Source organism: Cydia fagiglandana, chromosome 1 (genome assembly GCF_963556715.1).
Source record: "Cydia fagiglandana chromosome 1, ilCydFagi1.1, whole genome shotgun sequence".
Taxonomy (NCBI): Eukaryota; Metazoa; Arthropoda; class Insecta; order Lepidoptera; family Tortricidae; genus Cydia; species Cydia fagiglandana.
The window spans coordinates 17,844,052-17,856,908 of NC_085932.1; the positions used below are offsets into that span (position 1 = coordinate 17,844,052).

Consider the following 12,857-nt stretch of genomic DNA (forward strand, 5'->3'; position numbering starts at 1 on the left):
ACGCCTGTTAATGACCACTCCGTTTGGTTATATTCTCTAAGGAATACGCCTTAAAATTCATGAAATCAATCACAAATAGCATTTAGTATGAAAATGTGTGTATTTCAAAAATTTATATCATATAAAGTTAGTAGATTTTATGTAAAATATATTATTTTCTGAATTTGTTTTTCTAACAATATCGATTTAAAGTTGGTCAAGCATGTCTTGTCAGTAGAAAAAGGCGGCGAAGTTGAAAAATTTAGGCGCAAAGGGATATTGTCTCATAGAAATTTGAATTTCGCGCCTTTTTTAACCGACTTCCAAATCCCAAAGGAGGAGGTTATCAATTCGGTTGTATGTTTTTTTTTTTATGTTTGTTACTCCATATCTCCGTCATTACTGGACCGATTTTGAAAATTATTTTTTTGATTGTATGTATATGCATACAGATTGGTCCCGTTTTTGTCAAAATCCAGTTCTGATGATGGGATCCATGAGGAATCGACGGAACTCCTTAAATCTTAAAGGCATACATATAGTGATTTTTGTGTTTTTATCAACAAATCAAGCATATACATTCAAAAACGTGACATTTGATGAAGTGGAACTGCTGATGATGATCAGAACGGAACTCTTCAACGACGCATAGTTCACCTTTGGCGATTTGACCTCTTCGTTATGTTTGTTAAGCAAGTTTAGTTTTTAAGCCACATTTCTGTCAATCTCGAGTTCTGATGATGGGATCCATAAGGAATCGAGCGAACTCCTCAAATCTTAAAGGCATACGTATAGAATTTTTTGTATTTTCATCATAAAATCAAGCATTTACATTAAAAACTGTCGCATTTGATGAAGTGGAACTGCTGATGATGATCAGAACAGAACTCTTCAACGACGCATAGTACATGTTTGGTGATTTCGAATTTCAATTTTGACTTGGACTCGGACTCGGACTCGGACTCGGACTCGGACTCGGACCCGGACTCGGACCCGGACCCGGACTCGGACTCGGACCCGGACTCGGACCCGGACCCGGACTCGGACCGGGACTCGGACCCGGACTCTGACTCAGAGACCCGGACCTTGACCCGGAAAACCACTATGATACTTAAACTAAATAAACCACTATGATTACCTACCATAAAATGTGGGTATGATGATGCCAAACCCCTCCCGCTCAAACTCCCGTACACCGCATCGCATGCGCCGTTAAGTGGGTTAGGTTAGGTTTGAACTGCGATCCTCACAAAACCGAACAAAAGTGGGTTAGGTTTGGTTAGAACTGCGAGTCTTACAGAAACGAAATGCTACTAGAAAAGTGGGTTTGATTAGGTTCGAACAGCGATCCTCACAGAACCGAACTGCTATCAGAGAAGTGGGTTAGGTTAGGCTAGAACTACGATCCTTACGGAAACGAAATGCTACTAGAAACTACTGGTTTTACCTCCTTTTCTACATAGTGCACCATCTGCCATAATCTTTCACCGGGCCCCATAGAAGTCGGTTTTTTTTTCTTAAAAATTATGTACTGACAAGATTTGCTTGACCAGCTATACCTACCCATACAATACAATAATATAAAAATGTGACTTTAGCAGCAAAAACGTGACTTTTAGGGAAACGAAACGTAACTTAGGACTCCAGAGCCCTGGCAACACTGCTTGTTAATGTTGTAATTAGCAGTGTTGCCAGATGGTCACAAAAGTCACATTTTTCGTGAATTTTAGCCTTCTCGTGTGACATGTGCGTGACTTTCGAACATGAGGCAATTTTTGTGACTTTTTAAGCTAGTCGAATTTTGGACAAGTTTAATTCTGCAATTCGTATTATTTAGGAACGCAGTGAACGCACCCAAGTTGACACTTGCACTGGCACTTTGACGTTACATCCACCATCACGTTTATTATAATAGTCGTGGCAAAATGAGACTTGTTACCTTGACATGACGGTGTTATTTAGTTTGATACCTAGTAGTTGTCTATACGCCTCTGGCGGCCTCTGATTCGATCGGGCAGTTTAATCAGATTGGCGAAAATTTGAGTAATCTGAATACGCCTTAAATCGGAGATTGACGCCAATTTTATTTCTGATCAAATCAGTCGATTTGTTCATCCCGTCTGGATACCGCTTAAAGGCTCTCGTGATTGTTCAAAAACTGATAAGAAAGTTGCATTTTATCCACATGTGAGGCAAAGTAATCAAGTGCAAATTTTGCTGGTAGAATTTATTATTTTCAAGAACAAAAATACCAATAGATTTATGGTGATATTAGATATTAGTACCCCTAAATTGAAAAAATGCCCCAAAAAGAAAATACTGGCGTCACAAATTGGTATTCTTGCGCCCGTACTCCGTTTTATCGGTAATATCGGTCATAATCGGCGAGCCAAATTGGCGTTTGCGTCCGCACGTCCTGATTCGATCGGGCAATTTAATCAGATTGGCGAAAAATTGACTAGTCTGGATACGATAAAATTCATGAAATCGATCACAAACAGCATTAAGTATGAAAATGTGTGTTTCAAAAAGAAAAATCATATAAAGTTAGTAGATTTTTTGTGAAATATATTATTTTCTGAATCTGAAAATCGATTTAAAGTTAGTCAAGCAGATCTTGTCAGTAGAAAAAGGCGTCAAATTTGAAAAATGTAGGCGCAAAGGGATATCGTCTCATAGACAATTTGAATTTCGCGGCTTTTTGTACTGACAAGATTTGCTTGACCAGCTATACCTACCCATACAATACAATAATATAAAAATGTGACTTAAGCAGCAAAAACGTGACTTTTAGGGAAACGAAACGTAACTTAGGACTCCAGAGCCCTGGCAACACTGCATTTTATACTTAAATATTTCAGTCGAAACTTGGAATACAGATGCTAATAATTTATTTTACACCACACCAGCTCGGAAAGGCTTACTTTGCACTTCAAAATCGGATAGCAAAGTTGCACTTTGGCGCTGGTCCGTCGTGGAGAGGAGTCATAAGGCAAAGTAATCAAATGCAAATTTTGAGTTGTTTTCTTATGTTTGCTGGTAGTATTGACTTTTAAATGATGATTTTAGATGATAAATATTAAAAACATTCGTTTGATTTTGTTTGATATTTTTCATTTAATATTTAGCTTCGGATTGGTGTGGTGAAAAATTTTGTGTTTCACTCGCTACGCTCGTGGTTCAATTTTGGAATCTTTCGGTTGCTTGGGTATCAATATTAGCACAAGCGGTTAAACAACAACTTTGCCCCCTTGTAAAATAAATAACTATTGAATACCGCCACCTATCTATTTTTGTTCTTAAGACTTTTTAGGATACGGTGTTGCGTTTTTATTTAGGAAAAAATAATACTTGGCTTGTTCTTCTTCATATCTTTAGTTTACCGCGAAAACTATGTACAAGTATGAAAATGTCCCAAACAAAGTGACCACGAGAACATGATCGACGGAAGGAGACTTACAATTGCAACGATTGGTCAGTGCATAATGTTATAGAGTGTTTATTGCCACTGGTAATGTTATTCCTATAGGTCCTATCCGATTAAGCTGAAATTTGGGCTTAAGGGAAACCGGTGACAACATGAATGATGAAGATCGAGTTGGCCATAGGACCTACGTGATAAACTTACAGTCGTCGCGTCGAGAAAACCATATATCAAAAATTGAGAGGAGACTAGGAAGTATTGGAACCTAAGCCAGACAAAAATACCTTTGGTGCTATATTTTGGAAAACTTTAAGAATTCCGCTCCGATCCGACCCGCCCCGATCACTAGTTATACTCGTACTATGGCAGCTGTCCTGTGTAAGACATCCCCTAGCAGAGATGTGACTTATTTGAAATACTTGTATTTAAAATGCAAATACAAAATGCAAAATACCTATTTTGTATTTAAATACCTTTTGAAGAAAACTATTTTGTATTTTATTTGAAATAGTTTTTGGGACCTATTTTCTATTTTCAAAATACTTTATAGTAGGTAGGTAATGTAGGTAGGAGTTACAATCTCTTCTGATGTTACAATCCTGGCAACTCTCTCATTCTTTTAACATAGAACTGTTGAATCTGCTGTTTAGTAACGTCGCACATGACCACGAGCGTAGCAAGTGGTTAAAAAAGAAGTGGAATCTTGAGTGTTGCGAGGGTTTCAAGGCACGAGAGGAGAACAAACTTTTTGCCCTGGTGAAACACAAACGAGACGTTTTCATCACACTAACGAGAGGCATTATAATTTAGCTGTAAAACATTACAAATTAATGCTTTAAAAGTTGGCCGTTAAAAACCATCATCCATACCTACATCCTACCGGTTAATATGAGCAAACAACTAGAAATTGGCCTCTCATGTGCTCGAAGCGCTGGCAGGATCCCCCGCCATGCCAGTATGAATGATGTCCTCCGTCGGGCTCTTGTTAGTGCCAAAGTACCTGCAGTCCTCGAGCCCAGCGGTTTGGCCAGGGATGACGGCAAGAGACCCGACGGAATGACACTGGTGCCTTGGAGCATGGGTCGGCCGCTAGTTTGGGACGCTACTTGCGTTGATACCCTGGCACCGTCCCATGTTCCAAGCACCAAAGATTCTGCTGGCGCTGCGGCTTCCTCAGCCGAAAGCCTCAAGCGCCGCAAATATGCCGATCTGGGAAGCAGCTACATATTTGCGGCGTTTGGTGTCGAAACTTTAGGGCCGTGGGGGCCAAGTGCGCGTCGACTGTACAAAGACTTGTCGGCGCGCTTAATAGAGGCTTCTGGTGACCAGAGGGCTGGCCACTATTTCGCCCAGCGTATTAGCATCGCTATACAGCGGGGAAATACGGCCAGCCTTCTGGGCACCTTGCCCGTTGACGGCGACCTGGGGCAAATTATTTATCTATAGTTTTGTAAGTTTTATTATGTTTGTTTATTCCTTTCTTTGTTTTTATCAATAAATAACTAGAAATTTGCACTTTAGATAGAGGATTGATTTCATAGAATAAAGAGAGTCTTTTCAACTCGGAAATTCCGTGTAATACTGTTTGAATTTAGAGTATTCACTACTCAGAGTACCTTTTATCGCAAAGTATTTGTATTTTAAAAAAGTATTTTGAAAATACCTATTTCGTATTTTGTATTTAAATACAAATTCAAAACCTATTTTGTATTTTGGATTTGAAATAGTATTATCAAGGAAGTATTTGCATTTTGTATTTAAATACTTTTTATAAAGTATTTTTCACATCTCTGTCCCCTAGTACGTTGACTGTCTTAATATAATGGCGTTCCTGTACTAAGTTTCCCTCCTAAATAAACATCCAATTATCCACCTCGGGGCCAAGCATCTAGTGAATTGAAAACTTGCCGATACACACAGGCGAAAAATCAATAAAAGTCGGACAAAACCAAAAAACTTCTAAGTAGCCCCAACAGGCAAAAACCAATCTTAGCGGGTAGTCCAATAAACAGTGCACGTTACTCGCATAATCATTTTCATGTTAGAGTCATCTACGCGACACGTTCTCATTCCAAAGTTCGACTTGTTCAAAGGCGAATATTTTAGTGCTCTGCGAGTGTTACTTATGTGCTTACTTATTTATCGTTTGCTTTCAGAAAGTTGTGATTTAATGATGGATACCCTTCCAGGAGGTAATAACCTAATTACTAATAGTTACTTTTGATAGCTATGCTTGCTTGTTTATTATAAAAAAAAAAAGTGTAATGTCTTGTATTTTTTGCACATTGTTCAACTTCACCAAGGAGAAAAGTACAACTTCCTGATAGATCCGGTTTTGATATTATCAATTTTAGAAACTACAGAACTTGGGTTTTAACATACAACCATTATTTTATGCGACCTTACGCGACATTTTAACAAAATTTTCATTTTAATCGATGACTAGTTTAATCAAAAATGTGACTAAGCGACATTTTTTTTTAGGCAAATGGCTATGGAAGACACTTTCAAAAGACTTTTAGTGTCTTCCGATCCTTATATAACAGGACTAAGAAAATTGGGTGGTAAAAAGTCGCTTCCCCTATGCCAAAATGTTTTAAATCTTTTAGAAGAAGATATTATGATCAAAATTTAATAAAATGTCATAATATAATTGTAATTTTGTTTTTATTAGTTGGCAAACCTGCATTAATACGATTTCTATAATAATCCTGAATGTTTAGGTTTTGTCCGACTTTTATTGATTTTTCGCCTGTGTGCGATACAACGATCTTATCTTGAATTCTCCCAACATTACTTTTAAAGTCAATGGCGTAAAGTCCAAGTTTGCACGGTGGTTACATGACAAAATTAATCTTGCCTTCTCAACATGCCTCCAAAGCCATAACTAATAGACATTATGGTGGAAGATGGCGTGGCAAGTATTACTAGGGTGAACATGATTGTGTGATCACTGATCAAGATTCAGTGCTGACGGACTGGTCACGACCCGTCAATCGATATGGTGGCCACATTCAAGTATGTAATTGGCAGGAATGCTAAATTGTATTTTTTTAGTATTCTCGTAGGCGTTGATTTCTATCAGAGCTCTTTGAACTCTGTTGAAATTATTGCAAACCCTCTTTTATGCCTTAATATGTCAATCTGTGTTAACCTTTGTTCCGCAAATAAAATATTTGTAGTTTATTCCTTAGTTCCTATGGAATTTTCCTATAATTCTCAACGCTATCTATCTAAAGTGTACCCACAGCTACTCCTCAGTGACGTTACATTTGCGGAGATTAGGTGCAGCCAATAATATTGATAAAGAATCATTGGGGTAGGTCAGCTCCATGTCAGCTATATTTAATTGGACACGATATCTTCATTATTAATTGTTGTTCTAGGAATAATTCCAGTTTTTTAACCTAGTGTATTCCTAATCCTGCTACCGAGAGCTGAAGCAATCCGTTCAAGGCGTTCAATGTCACAACACACTTCCCTCTATTATTGTCCACGAATATAATTAATGTGTTAAAATTTCTTTGCTTCTTTCTTTCCTCTCGTGGGCTTTCGCTATCCACTGCTGGATTTTCTCATGATCTTTAACTCAATGAGGCTAGTTTTCCGTACTTTTAACATATCTTTTACCTAAACTGTAAAAAACTCCAGATGACTTAAGTGATGCCCATGCCATGCCCAATACATTACACACTTTCAAGTGGTGTTTGCTTTTGTAAATGTTCTTTTCTGAAAACGACTCTTTTTGCGTCTCTTCCAGTCTTATAAAATCTAGCTATTTTTTAAAGGCGTAAAGTACCTATATGAATTGTCTCAAAGCCTAGTTGGTCACCGCAATGCAAACATGGCGTGGCGGCGTGACGTGCATGCGTGGGCCCGCCCGGCCACTCGAACGCATACAGCTACAAAGTTTCTAGCCCGTTCTGGGGGCCTACCGCGAACACAGAAAATTGAAAATTCGTCTTGCATATTTGAGCGACAGAGGCAAATAAATGAACGAACTAACAAACGCAGTGAGTCGAGGTTAAAAAACCCGGTAACTGCGGTCGACATCGAATAACCAAATGCAGTGCAACAAATGAGAGAATGAATTATCCAAAAAATATTCCAATCATTACAATATATAGGTGGTGTGACAAAGGCGCAAAGGCTTCGGTGGCTCGGCCATCTTGAGCGAATGGAAGGTGATCGGGCGGTGAAAAGAGCGTTTGAGGGAAAACCGAACGGACGCCGCCCGGTCGGTCGACCTAGGTATCGATGGACGGATGTGGTGGACGCTGATCTGCGCGAGCTCCGGGTTGAGAACTGGAGACACGGCACAGGACCGGGATCAGTGGCGAGCAGTCGTGTTGGAGGCCACGACACACTTTGGGTCGCTGCGCCAGAGGAGTAAGTAAGTAAGTGAGTAAGTACAATATACAGGTATACTGCGATGCGAATGCGATGGTTGTACATAAACAGCTACAAAAATCTTTGGAGTGCTCTAGCTGTCATCATACTCATGAAAAACAGAATTTTCCTTTTAGTTACTTGTGTGTTGTGTGCACGAGGGCGATTTAATCATTTGTGAAACTATTATGGACAGACTGGACAAATCATATCCATAGCCGTTTCATTACAAGATCCTCCTTGATTAGCTGGGACGTAGATACTTCAGCATGTTTATTTAGATACTTCTACAATCGACAAAAAAAAAACATGGGCTAGCAGGTATCATTTTGTTGCTGGAGTAGAGCTACTTTTATATTGTTATGGAGTTAATCCGTTTTGGTTGTAAGCATACAAGTAACATATAATAACATCGGTAGACTAGTGGGCGCATGTATAATTGCCCTCGCCTTGGCAGTGGCAAGGCCAAGGCCACTCGCCCCCCCCCCCCCCCCATCCCGCGCGGTTTTTGCGCAGTGATGTAATCCGCAATTCGGCGCGAGCGCAACATGGCCGCCCGACGCGCTCGGATAAGCAATTTTATTTCTCTTTCTTTAAACAAAAGCCTTGGTTATGAGATCTTATAGCATCGTAACGTAATCCTTCGTTTTAGATAAGTAAATTTATGGTTGTCGTCTCATGTTACAAGAACAGGGGGGTTAAGGGTGGTTAACAAAAGGATGGCCACCGTCCGCCAGTTTTCACTATGGACAAAGATCGGATCCTAACGATTTTATCTACTGACTGTTGCTGCTGCTTAGTCTTTTACGCGGCTGTTGGTTTATTAGACACAATGTAAGAATTAACAGCGATAATGTTTTAATAATGATGGCAGTCTGGCAGTAACAGGTGGGGTTTCCATTGCCACAGACCATCTATTAAGTACCTACTTACTATTAGAATGACTGATAGATGATCGCTATTAGTTACCGTCCATGGTAATATTGGTAATCCATAGGGGACCGTGATAACTTTATATAATTCACATGTACAGTTGATGTACTAAGAGATGGAAGAACGATTCTTCTCAGCATCACTCTTCTATATACTTACTCGTATTAGTGAGATAGCGTTTTGTTGTCATCGTAGCGCAAACGATTGTCATCTTAGCTCCCTGTACTTCTACTGTGCTATGTATATTTTGATCTTTTATTGAAGAACTGATGCGTTCCTGTCGGCATAGCTCAAAGTATTTATTTAGTCTTCTCTATAATCATCAATCCCATGCAATGTTTTCTGTCTTTTCTCAATACATAAGTACCTACATCAATACTACCAATTCTTAGTCTTCCTCTTTTTCGCTTTCGTAGTACTTATACCCTAATCACTCTAGACAGTTTATGGACAACACGTCTCTATGGTAGAACTATTATATGCTAGCTTGAATGTAAGCCGTGGCTTGCGTGAGGGAAACTCGTTTCTGATATACTCTTAGTTTCCGCAGCCAACGGACGCAACGTGCGACCGCATCGGGACCGCAGGCGCATTGCACGTGCAATTACACACGCGCATGCGCCCACCCCATTAGTCATGCAACACCTATCAAGAAATCTCTCCGTCGACTCCCTTCTCCGCCGGCAAGATAAGTGTGTGGAGAACCAAAATGTATCGTTGTCTTTTAATGCAAGGAAATATATTCATATAGGTACTTCATTTTAGTGACAAATTCTAAATCTATCGAGTTTGACAGTCGAACTAGATGGCGTTTTGTAATATCTGAATTGTCATTGTCAAACGTCAGCATCTGACAAGCAAAGCTACCGTACAATTTACGGAGCCTCAAGGGACAATTTAATTTAAGTTATCGAATTAGAGAAAAGTACGAATTTTACTTAGGATAAATATACACACCTCTATTACTATTTATTAATAACTTTATCTATAGGTCTATAGTAAAGTATAGTAAGTCTGAATAGTATTATCCCATTAATAAACACAAGACCGATAAATAAGACTTACAAACAGAGCGATATCTTCATACTTTTAGGTTGTATGAAAATGATGTATAATAAGTACAATAGAAATTTGACTACTCCAAAAAAAGTGTAGAAACGAACCAAATCAACAGAAAAAAGCTAATTTGAACAAGTTCAAAAAACCAAGTAAAATACCAAGGTATCCCAGCAAAGAGTGAAATAATCAAAATAAGAAGACGTCGTAGAAAGTTATGAAAACAGTTCGTAGTTTTGGTTATAATAATTCATGGTCTGGCCTGCTCCATACAACAATCCAATAGAAAATTATCGGGAACATCGTCTCATGCTTCTCGTACATATTTATAATCGCAGTCTGACGCTATAAGATACATTCAGATCAATTTAAAATCAAATTTGTGGATGCAACAATCAGATGTCAGCCTGTATGGAGGAGTAATTTGTCAGAGAGGCATCGGACCTTGTGGCCGGCGTCGCCTCTGTACTATTTCCGGATGAATGGCCACTACTGTGCGTATCGTCCATATTACCAGAGTCAATTTATATAGGGTAATCTATCTTCAAACAAGACTTCGCCCGCGCAAAAGAACAAGTGACGATACACGTTACTAATAAAGCTACGCAAATTGATAAATGTTTTGTCATTATATTTTGAAGATAGGTTACTGTCTTTAGTCCTAATACTATGCATATACCTTCATCGTACGTGCCTTCCTGGACACTTTGCCAAACTATCTGTCGTATAATTGGATGCTGTGGAGATCTGCGCGGAAATAAATCAGAGGTTGTTTGATTTAAGAGTGAATTTAAAGCGACACGCTAATTTAATACGGGTAAATAAAATTGTTTATGTATCAGTAATTGGCAGTCTCCTGTATATCACTAAAACTGGTCATGTCGATAGTTAGACAGAATAAACATCAATACCTAAGGTCAAAATCTGTGTCTGCTTGAATAGTTGCCTCTAACATAAACCCACTGCATATTATATTACTGCATTCAAGAAAACCTACAATTTCCACAGCTTTCTTATTGTGCAGATATTTTAGTCTGTTACCTACCACATATATAAAGGAATAAATTGGTTGACGGACCATTGGTCGACAGAATCCCGATTTATTGGGCATCAATCAACCGGGAAGTGACCTTTACGCAGTCAAAGCAACCGGTTAGAGGAATCACTTTGAAAATACGAAGTTACAAAGAGTTGTTGGTAATGACCTATCAATCACACCCGCCCACCGGGCACCCAGCGCCCACGTCGCGCTCCGTTACTAGAGTTACTACTGTAGTATGTAGTATGCGAGCGAGCTGCCAAAACCAACAGATATTCGTATATTATCCCGTCATTTTATTTATAAAATACTGTACCGACGCCAAAATGGGATTAATTGCAAAGGAAGCCGTAGAGTCAGTGTTATACTGTTAATGTTCGTTTCACTCGATTTGTGTGAAAACTAGAGTTAGATCAAGACAAGTCTGCAGCGATTTTGATGGCGCAGCATGAACGAGTATTCCTTTTTTAAACGTCAATCTTATGTGAAATTATGACGTATAAATAAACCTTGCACTGTCACATAGCGCCAGCTAGTGGTTTAGGTGGAACTTCGTTGGTTTTGATTATTTCTGTTAGTGTTAATTTCTTTTTAGAAATATTGAACAGGATTTAATTTAATTATAGTTTAGGTACAAATATAAATATTTGTATTTCACCTTTTTTCTTGATATTGTGTCGTTAGTTAATTAAACCTACATGTTTAAAGGGTAGCACGATATGACTGGCAACGTGCTGTTCGTATTGTAAAGAGCACTAAATTTGAAATGGAAGGAAAATAGAATAAGAAGAAAAGACGGCATTGATTAGTGTCAGAACATAATATTGTTTGTTACAAAAATTAGAATATATTAATATAAAACTCAGCGTGGAAATCCATTGTCGCTGTATATAGTTCCAGAAATAAATATTGATATATATTATTGGATACTGGGGTTTAATAGATCGAGGCAAATGTTGCTGAGGAGAGAGGTGTGTGCCCATGAGCGTGGCAAGCTGATGTAAGAGACGGGTCTTCTCAAGATCGGGACGCCTTTCATGGCCATTGTCACAAGTTCCGACCCAAATGCTATTCTTGACCGCTGCAGACTTTTCTGTAAGTGTTACGATTCGGTTCAGTGTTTAGGTGTCTGTCAGCAGTTGTGCACAAGCTAAATCTCATGATATTTATTATATTTTAGATCGTCAGTCTCGTTCGTCTGGCGGAATGCAGAGGAGTTAACTTTGAGGAATTAACATCGTCTGTGGCCGCAGGTATGTGTTGGCCCTTAGGTAGCCCTTAGTACGTTCATAGTTTACTTGAAGTCCAATTTTATTATTGTCATAGATCGGTAACCTTTTGCTTTTGTCTCATTTATAATGAATAACTTTAATATCATAACTAAGGTTTACTGTGATCTAATGGACAGTGTAAGGGTAACATTCCATTTCCAACGACAGCTGCACTACTGTCAATTTTACTATGGAAATTGACAATGACAGCGGCGCGTTCAGTACCGGTAGTGCAGCTGCGGTTAGAAATGGAATGTTACTATTACTTGCCAAATTTAATGCTCAGGTGTAACTTTCGTATTATAATTATCTGAATAAAATTTAATTAAACAACTAATTTGTTGGTGGTTTATCCTAAGTGTAAGAATACAGATATTATTGAACCAACAGCTCTACCGTTAGCAGTCTGAGCTAGAAGTTGTAATTTTAGGGTATGTAGGAGAAGAAATAAATCGACTATCAAGTGGATTCTTGTGTTTTCTTTATTTTATACATCCCTAAGTATTATGTAACAAGCCGGGTACATTTTCGTAGGTTTACAGGTTACAGCACAGTCTAAGCTGTCAAAATCGCTGCACCCTTATCTTGGTCTAACTATACATGTGAATTGATTCAACAAGGTATTTCGTATCAACTGGACTGGATTACGTTGACAAGATAACACGTAAGCTAGGCTCACACGGCGTTAATTTTATCACTCTACTCTCTACATGTACACTCTACAGCTACACGATATAAAACTTATTAAACCAGATTTCTGTAGGCC

General features: G+C 38.7%; 2 protein-coding genes across 3 annotated transcripts in view; both read right to left on the reverse strand.

Annotated features, from left to right (window-relative positions):
* The window catches only part of LOC134665801 (uncharacterized), a 152,859-nt gene that overhangs the window by 83,154 nt on the left and 56,848 nt on the right, over positions 1–12,857 (reverse strand). The gene's annotated exons all lie outside the window — the stretch shown is intronic.
* Positions 1–12,857, reverse strand: part of LOC134666041 (uncharacterized) — a 67,547-nt gene that overhangs the window by 18,837 nt on the left and 35,853 nt on the right. The window lies entirely within an intron of this gene.